At 34.9% G+C, this 9,790-nt stretch overlaps 1 long non-coding RNA gene across 1 annotated transcript; it reads left to right on the forward strand.

Annotated features, from left to right (window-relative positions):
* Nucleotides 1–5,956: 5,956 nt before the first annotated feature.
* On the forward strand, nucleotides 5,957–6,583 carry LOC137234586 (uncharacterized). Its single transcript, XR_010947827.1, has 3 exons — nucleotides 5,957–6,053; nucleotides 6,145–6,326; nucleotides 6,436–6,583. It is a non-coding gene; the product is annotated as an uncharacterized lncRNA (long non-coding RNA).
* The last annotated feature ends 3,207 nt before the right edge of the window (nucleotides 6,584–9,790 follow it).

The raw sequence follows: 9,790 nt of genomic DNA on the forward strand, positions 1-9,790 counted from the left end.
ACATTTCAAGGCATCGGGGAAAATTCCTGTAAAAACACTAGTATTAAATAGATGCTTTAGTACGTCCAGCATATTAAGGGCTATGTTTTTAAGAAGTTTATTTGAAATACCGTCGTATCCACTAGAGCCAGAGTTGCTTAGACTTTTTATTATTGCAAGGAGCTCAGTGCCTGTGAAGGGTTCAAACATAAAACTGCACCTAGAAATAGATGCGTCACCACTGGACATGATGCAGTTGCAGGAAGAAGTATTGCATTGACCAACAGACACAAAAAAATCATTAAAAATATCAGCAACAACAGAGGGGTCGTCAATCATATTGCCACAATTATTCAGAGCAATAACCCGTTCACTACCAGAGCTATTTCGGTTGATAATGATATTTACAACTTCCCATTCTTTTTTAGTGTTCCCATGGCAGCTCAATAGTCTACTCCGGAAATAAGTATCTCGGTGTGATTTTATGTCTTTATTTAATTTTTTGCACAACTTTTTGTAACGAGATCGAAGCGCAAGATTTCTTGGATGCTTTCTACACTTAACACCTAACTCATTTTCAATTTAATACTTTTTAAAAGGGCAGAATGCATCCAGGGTTTAAGCTTGGTTTTGGATTTACGTCGAGCACAAGTGAAACTAGAGAATTCTATGTGACCATGCAATATATTTATAAACAGAGAGTATGCTTTTGAAATATCTTTCTCAGCGTAGACAACAACCCAATCCTCATAAAGCAGCTTTTCATTAAGCATGGAATAGTTTATCATATTCGTTTTTGTATTGCTCGTTAAATCTTTCTTTTTCATATGGAACTCAAGTTTGACACCAGTCATACTGTGATCTGTAATACCTAGTTCCAAATTAATACCAGTGCACGCACACAAGCTGCTAAGACGGCAAAAAATATGATCCAGACAAGTGCCAGAACAGTTCCTTGTCGGCTCATTTAAGTACGATGTAAAACCGTGACTGGCCAATAGTGCTAGGTAGCTTTCAGATACCGCATTCAACTGCATTATATCTATGTTCAAATCACCTAATATAACTACATCCCTCTCTTTTAAACCATTTAAAAAATCTGAGAACTCTTCCAGAAAGGCCTGACTAGTTTCAGAATGTAACCTATATACACATATTAAGGCTAAAGTTTTTTCACCATTTTTTAGCAAAACTTTCAAAATATCAGCACTTTGCACGTTGTATTTAGCAATAGTACAATCAATCGTGTTTCGCACAAAAGCTCCCACACCTCCAGCAGAATAATCGTCATTATTAGTTGCAAAAAAGTTATAATTAGGAATATCATAAAAGCTATTCTCATGAGAATATATCCATATCTCCGACACAACTATTATGTCTGGGTAGACTGGAAACGATTCTGCATTACACATTAGAGAATCGAAGTTTTGCCGCAGACTACGTATGTTTTGATGCAATATATAAATACAATTTTCAATATAAGAAAGCTGGTTAACATTATTTAAAGGGCTGTTATTGATAGGGTTGTCGATGTAGAGATCATTGAAATTCATTATAAGTTAAAGAACTCAAAACAAAATAATAAAAACGATAAAAATATAAAGTTAGTCTGGAATACCAGACAGATCATCAAACGATCGTACAACAACAACTGCATCATTATCAGCTTTTCTCAACATAAACTTAGTATTACTAAACCACGCATATTTATATTTTTTTTCCTTTTTAATTTTATTAACAGCATTATACCGAGCTCTGTTAGAGGGTGTGAGGCTGTTATTAATATATATCTTGTGCTTACTGCTGGCGCCCGTAAAAATCTCGGTTGTTAGTTTCTTTTTCGCCACTTTTTTTGCACTCATTACTTTTTTCTTAAACTCAAGCGAAGAGAATCGCAAACAAAGAATTTTGCGCGGTGAAGAGGAAGAGTCATTGTATTGCTTGATGTAACTTCTCTCAATTTGACCAGGCGACACAGAAACACCCAAAGCGTTTACAATTATTTTTCCAATGCACTCGTCTATTTTGTCGGTGGCTATGTTAGGAATCCCAACAATTTCAACGTCTCTCTCCAGTCGCTTCTGCTCACTCCAATTTACTTGACGTTCCAGCTTTGCGACTTTTTCTTTCAGCGCGATATTCTCCCCTTTCAGTCTATTGATTGTCTCCAAAAAATCAATGTTTATTGCTTTGAGACTCATTATCTCGTTATACAAGAGTTCAAGTGTTATGTTTTTATCACTTTTCTCTGCATTTGCCGTAGTGCCGCTAATTGGCATTTGGTTTGTTGTGTTATTGGAATTTTGTGTGGTATTTTGTTGTAGCTGCTCAGCTGAAAAACTGGTTTTAGTTAGTTGTTTCAAAGGTTGATTTGGTGCCAATGTATCTCGACTCAAAGAGTTTCGGCGCTCAGACGAGCACTTGTTGCAGCGATATTTCACATTCTGTGTCTTCATGAACTCTATTTCCGCGGCGTTCATTTTGACACACAGGCCATGGAAATAACTATTGCAATCTCTGCATTTAATTTTTGTTAAATCAAAGCGATCAACCTTTTCTCTGCACACTACACAGTTCATTTTTTAAATAGTTAAAATTTTGTGGAGATGTGTATGAAACACTTAAAAACAATATTTTATTAATCCTTGTAGCAAACAAGAGATTTTCAGTCGTGTATACTAAGCGCGCACCCCACAGCACAAAGCAAACACGTCCGTTCACGACGATAATCGAACTTCTATTACCTCTCTACATATTATATGTGTAAAATTCAATACGATATTCACCACTTTGCTTTCTCCTATTAACTAACTGTATATTAAAAAATCTATACGTCCAAATATAACAACAAATTCCTTGCTCTGAAACACCAGAAATTAGAGAGAGTTACTCCTTAAGTTTAACATAAAACGGTTACCTTTATATACATACATACATACGTGCATATGTGTACAATTTTAGTTAGAAGAATGATAAGTTATTGAATTGAGTTTAAAACGCTCTAGATCAAAGAAGCATCAAGTCTGACGGTGTAATATTTTTGTAAAAAATTTGGAAATAAAAATTTTATTAAATGAACAAATGGCATATATTTGTATACGAATTTTTTTGAAACAAAATAAAAACTATTTCGTGAAATAAAAAGCACTGAAAAAGAACATAGTATTTTAAAGTCACATACATAACTCTAATTGTGTACTCTAAAAAAGTGCAAAAGCCAAAAAAACTTTAGGACAGCGAAACCGGAAAAAATTGTATACGAAAAGTAAGTACTATCGATTTATAGCACATGTATGTACGCATATTTAGGTGGAAAAATTTATATTTAAAAAATATATATAACTGTTAATGAAAATAGGTGAAAAGTAAAATGGGATACAGAGACACACTAACTTTGTTGTTGCTGTTCCTTACATTCAATTCTCACACTCTGTATAATACTCATTCTCATTTTTTTAAATTATTAATAATTACTTTTGTTGCATACTTACGTTCATATTGTTGTTGTTGTTCTCGACATTAAATTCTAACACTCTGCATAATATACTTTCTTTAATATTTTTTGTTACCTTTGTTGCATACCGCTGTTATTTATTGATACATCTTACATACTGTGAATTTTGACTTAACATACATATTAACTCCGTTTAATGTTAAAGTGATTTATCTTAACATTTGAACATCGTATTTCCGCTTTAACAAATGTTAAGATTTTGATCATACCTCCTCTAATTGGTCATGTTAATTCAATTCCATTTTTTTAATTTCGATTCATATTGTTGTTGTTTTTCTCTACAATAGATTCTCACACTCGCATAACACTCATTTTCACTTTTTTTAATATTTTTAGTTACCTTTGTTGTATACCGCTGTTATTTATTGATACATCTTACATACTGTTAATCTTGACTTAACATAAATATATAATTCGTTTAATTTTAACATTTGAACATCGTACTTCCACTTTAACAAATGTTAAAATTTTGGTCATAAATCCGCTTATTATTCATGTTAATTCAATTCCATATTTTTATACCTTTCATGAAAATGAAATGGTATATTAATTTCGTCACGAAACCCAAAATTGTAAGTCCTTAAAAGAAAATAGATAGACCCACCATTAAGTATACCGAAATAATCAGGATGAAGAGTTGAGTTGATTTAGCCATGTCCGTCTGTCCGTCTGTCTGTTTGTATGCAAACTAGTCCCTCAATTTTTGAGATATCTTGATAAAATTTGGTGAGCGGGTGTATTTGGGTGTCCGATTAGACATTTGTCGGAACCGACCGGATCGGACCACTATAGCATATATCCTCCATACAACCGATTTTTCAGAAAAAGAGGATTTTTGTAATATCTTACCCAATTTAACAGATTGAAGCTTCAAACTTCATCATATACTTTCGTATATTCCACATATTGTTGCCTGAAAAAATTGATGAGATCGGTCGTATATATAGTATATATCCCCCACAACCGATTGTTCAGATAAGGAACTTTTCGTAATTACTGCCCTATTTTAAGAGCTAGAGGCTTCAAATTTCAACGAATGCTTACGTATATAGCATATATTGTTGTCTGAAAAAATCATAAAGATCGGTGGTATATATAATATATATCTCATACAACCGATTGTTCAGATAAGAAACTGTGCGCAATTTCTACCCCATTTTAATAGCTTGAAGCTTCAAGTTTCACCAAATGCTTACGTATATTGTTGTCTGAAAAAATCATAGCGATCGGTGGTATATATATTATATACCCCATATAAACTGTCATTTTTGCCCCTTTTTTACGGCTAGAAGCTTCAAAGTTCATCAAATTTCATCAAATAGTTACGTTTACGTCATATATTTTTGAAATACGTGATTCGTAGTCATAGTTTTTACATGCAGACCACAAAAACGTGAAGCTTTGCATCCTCACACAAAGTACCTACCTATTTTTATTTTATATTTAACTTAAAAATCGTTTAGATATGTCCAAATTTCACCAAATGCTTACGTGTATAGCATATATTGTTGTCTGAAAAAATCATACAGATCGGTGGTATATATAGTATATATCTCATACAACCGATTGTACAGATAAGAAACTTTTCGCAATTTCTACCCCATTTTAACACCTCCCAGCAAAAAATCGGTAATCGCTACTAAGGGTAATCGCTTCTAAGGTAATGTCTTCTAAAGGTAGTTTCACTTCACCCATTGCTGGTAATGCTGCAAAGAATCGCTATTCAGCTCGAAGTATAATGTATTCTAGAAGGCATTGATTAAAATGCCTTCAAATGATTTCGCTTCTCCTACTCATTGCTGGTAATACATAAAAGAAGCAGAGACGTTGCACGCGCATATTTACACTACCTTAATTTGTATTCGCTTCTGTGATCAATTACGGGTAATGCAAAAAAGCGCAATAGGTAGATAAGTAGAAAAAAATCCTAACTGCCGTTACCTTCTGTGGAAATTTCCATTCGACAACAATCATGTTTGGAATTGTTTAATTAATTCTGCAATTGTTATCCGTGTGTGACGCGTCTTTTATAAGCGATCAAATAAAAAAGTGAGTTATTAAAATAAAATAAAAATGTTAATCAAAAGACAATTAAAACGTTTAATAAAAATAAAAAAGAGCGAAAGAGACCTAAAATTTAGTGAAAGTGTTGAACAAAATGAAATTAATATAGACAATACTTCGTCAGTGACCGTGAAAGTGTTAAACAAAATGAAATTAATACAGAAAATATTGCGTTAGGAGTGGGACAACATAGTGACAGTGATGAATCAGTGATATTCAGTGTCTGCTTAATACTATGATGGGCTTTAATTAAAATTATTAAAAACACATAAGTAAATATGCGTTACGAATAAAATTAGTTTCAATTGTGTACCTATTAATATGAGCAGGAGTGTATATATACATATACATATGTATGTTAATTTATAAATATATTAATTTAAAAATTGCAGACACATTATCGGAGCTGAATGATCAAATAAAAGAGTTAAAAAATACTACGGTAGAAAAAATTATGCAATAGAGAGTCTTAAATCTGAAATTAATACAAACAAAGGTAATTTTATGACAATTGATGTTAAAACCTCACTTTTATATTATATTCTATATTTATTATTTTCTATAACAACAATATGTTTTTTTCGCAGATACTTACAACTTAAATTTGGAAAGTATCAAAAGCATATTAACAGAACAAACCATCTTAATACAAACTTTGAGCGACAACATGTACCTGGTACCGAAATTTGCCTCAATGTTTCCCATAAAAACACAACCAGAACTGGACGTCTTTGAGTCATTCATTTGTGCAGAAAATCAAAATCAGATGGTAAGACTTATTATCTTTGCTGCTTATTTTTTCTGCCCATATATGCACATAAAAAGTCTAATAAAATATATTTAAATACTAATTTATATATATTTTATATTTTTTGCAGGTTGGGACGGTGTCTCAATTTATAAAATCTGGCGGTTTCAAACAAAATTTGCGGTCGATTTTGGGTGAAGATATAATATTACAACATAATATGGATGGGAAACAAGGGAAAACGCCAATGCTTCGATACGCGAAACTAAGGAGATTACTTTTTGGTAAGTATATTCAAACAATGTAAATATATCAGTAAATTAACACCCTTTAGGCTCATTTACACGAGTCGATTTTCTATTAAATTTTTGTCGTTCGACTGCGTTCAACCATCAAATGCATGCTTTTTATCAGTGGAATTGCTATTTACACAAAGGAACGACAAAAATCTACCAGAAAAATCGACTCGTGTAAATCAGCATTTAGGCACAGTTTTTCAGTGCAAGTTTAAACTACAGTCAAAGTTGACTAGAGTTTAACCCTGGCAGTATTGCCGCTTAAACTAAAATGATGTTATGGAAATGAACATAATGGCAAGGTTCAACTCTAGTCAACTTTAAATGTAGTTTAAACACGCACTGAAAAACTGAGCATTGTTCTGGCATGGTTATAGTTTAATGACCACCCTGGTTACAAGAAAATTTACAATCTTTTGGTGGTCTATCTGCAAAAGTTTCTAAATAGTAATGTTACCAAAAGATAATAAAAGTGTAACCATGGCAGAATAAGGGGGTAAGTCGAGTTATTAAAGAGATGACAACTCACTTTTTAAAAGATGTTTATTTTATATATGTTTACAAACTTTTCATATTTTTATTTCAGAAGCTGCTCACAAGTTGGCAATAGGGGAAAAGAATGCAAAGACCAGCTGCGACACGCAATAAAGGCCATAAAAAACCGCTACCACAAGGCCTCATGCTTAAAGAGAAAGCACACCGAAGCTACTCCCGAATAAAAGCAACGAAATAAAGCCAAATTAATGTTATGTTATAAAATGTTTAATTTAAATAAGTATGTATGCAAGACTAAATTTTATTGATATACTGCGTACAAGACTGAATTTCTAAAAATTTTTATTTTCTGTAACAATCAGGGACACTAATGATTTTTTTTTTGTTTTACTCGAGAATGAGTTATTTATTTTATGAATATACTGAATACAAGACTAAATTCCTAACAATTTTTATTTGATGTAACACTCAGGGACAACAATGATAATTTTTTTGTTTTACTCAATAATGAGTTATCAATTCTATTGATATACTGAATACAAGACTGAATTCCTAACAATTTTTATTTTCTGTTACAATCAGGGACTAGAAATATTGATTATTTTTTTTGTTTTACTCAATAATGAGTTTTTTATAATAAAACTAAAAGAGTCATATATCCTGAACTATGCTGAATTTCGCCTCAAATATTTGAACGAACACCCTCTTGCTCTGAAGTTGCTGATATCAAAGATAAGTTATTGAAAATGCTACTATAAATGGTATGAATTGAATACCTCCTCCCCCATTAAAATTAAAATTTTCAAAAACTTAACTTTAGTATGAAGAATTGTAAATTTTTAAGGCGAAATTCCGCATAGTTCAGGATATATGCCTCTTTGAGCTTTATTATGAAAAACTGATTCTTGAGTAAATTAAAAAAATAATGTTGTTGTTGTTGTAGCAGTGCTTCGCCCCACCTAACAGACGCGACCGATCACAAACTGTCATCAATATCCTCTAACGGGAGTCCAAGGAAACTTGCTGTTTCAACAGGGGTGGACCATAGGGAAAGGGGTGTTAGAGGCGTTGGTTCCACATTACAATTAAAGAGATGGTTGGTGCCATGTGGGGACACATTGCAAGCGGGGCATACATTTTGTATGTCGGGGTTGATTCTGGATAGGTAAGAGTTTAACCTGTTACAGTATCCAGAACGAAGTTGAGCCAGAGTGACACGCGTTTCCCTGGGGAGTATGCGTTCCTCTTCCGCAAGTTTTGGATACTTTACTTTTAGTACTGGGTTCACCGGGCAATTCCCGGCATAAAGGTCCGACGCCTGTTTGTAAAGTTCACCAAGGACCTGCTTGTGTTTTTTCGCTTCATACGGCTGTGTTCTCAGATGCCGTATTTCCTCAAAATGCTTACGGAGATGACTCCTTAAGCCCCTAGGCGGTGCTGGCTCGTCAATCAGATGTCTGTTGGGATGCCCAGGTTTCTGGGTATTCAACAGGAACTGTTTGGTCAGCATCTCGTTTCTTTCCCTGATGGGGAGTATTCTCGCCTCATTATGTAGATGGTGTTCTGGGGACATAAGAAGACAGCCCCTGGCAATTCTGAGAGCAGTATTTTGGCAGGCCTGTAGCTTCTTCCAGTGGGTAATTTTTAGGCTTGGCGACCATATGGGTGACGCGTAGCACGTAATCGGCTGGCTAATTGCTTTGTATGTAGTCATGAGCGTTTCTTTATCTTTTCCCCAGGTACTGCCAGCAAGGGATTTGAGGATTTTGTTACGGCTCTGAATTCTCGGAACGATTGCGGCTGCGTGCTCACCAAAATGTAGATCCTGATCAAACGTCACACCTAAGATTTTGGGGTGTAGGACAGTCGGTAGCGTAGAGCCATCGACGTGGATGTTCAAAATGGTCGACATTTGGGACGTCCATGTTGTAAATAAGGTCGCGGAAGATTTAGTCGGTGATAATGCCAGGTTTCGCGAGGCGAAAAAACTGGAGAGATCAGGGAGGTAGCCGTTTATTTTATTGCATAGCTCATCGATCTGTGGGCCTGGGCCTGTGGCCATTACTGTGCAGTCATCGGCGTAGGAAACGATTGTGACTCCTTCCGGTGGTGAAGGTAGCTTAGATATGTAGAAATTAAACAAAAGTGGGGATAGGACACCACCCTGTGGCACCCCTTGTTTAATTCTCCTTGGCTTTGATGTTTCGTTTCTAAATAGCACCGATGCCTGCCGACCACCCAGATAATTTGCGGTCCACCTTTTAAGACATGGGGGAAGGGTAGACTCTTCCAGGTCTTGCAGTAACGAGCCATGGTTGACCGTATCAAAACCTTTGGATAGGTCTAGCGCTACGAGTACTGTTCTATGGTGGGGGTTTTGATTTAAACCGCAATTTATCTGGGTGGTAATGGCATTTAGCGCGGAGGTAGTGCTATGGAGTTTTCTGAAGCCATGCTGATGGGAGGCTAGTTGCAAATTTGCTTGGAAATAAGGGAGCAAAATGGCTTCGAGCGTCTTTGCTACTGGCGATAGGAGAGATATCGGACGATACGACTCTCCTATGTTAGCTGGTTTACCAGGCTTTAGTAGCGGGACCACCTTGGCCATTTTCCATTTCTCGGGTATGACAAAGGTAGAAAGAGACAGGTTGAAGACCTGCGCTAAATATTTGAAACCCTCTTTCCCTAGGCTTT

This window comes from Eurosta solidaginis, chromosome X (genome assembly GCF_040869045.1).
Source record: "Eurosta solidaginis isolate ZX-2024a chromosome X, ASM4086904v1, whole genome shotgun sequence".
NCBI lineage: Eukaryota > Metazoa > Arthropoda > Insecta > Diptera > Tephritidae > Eurosta > Eurosta solidaginis.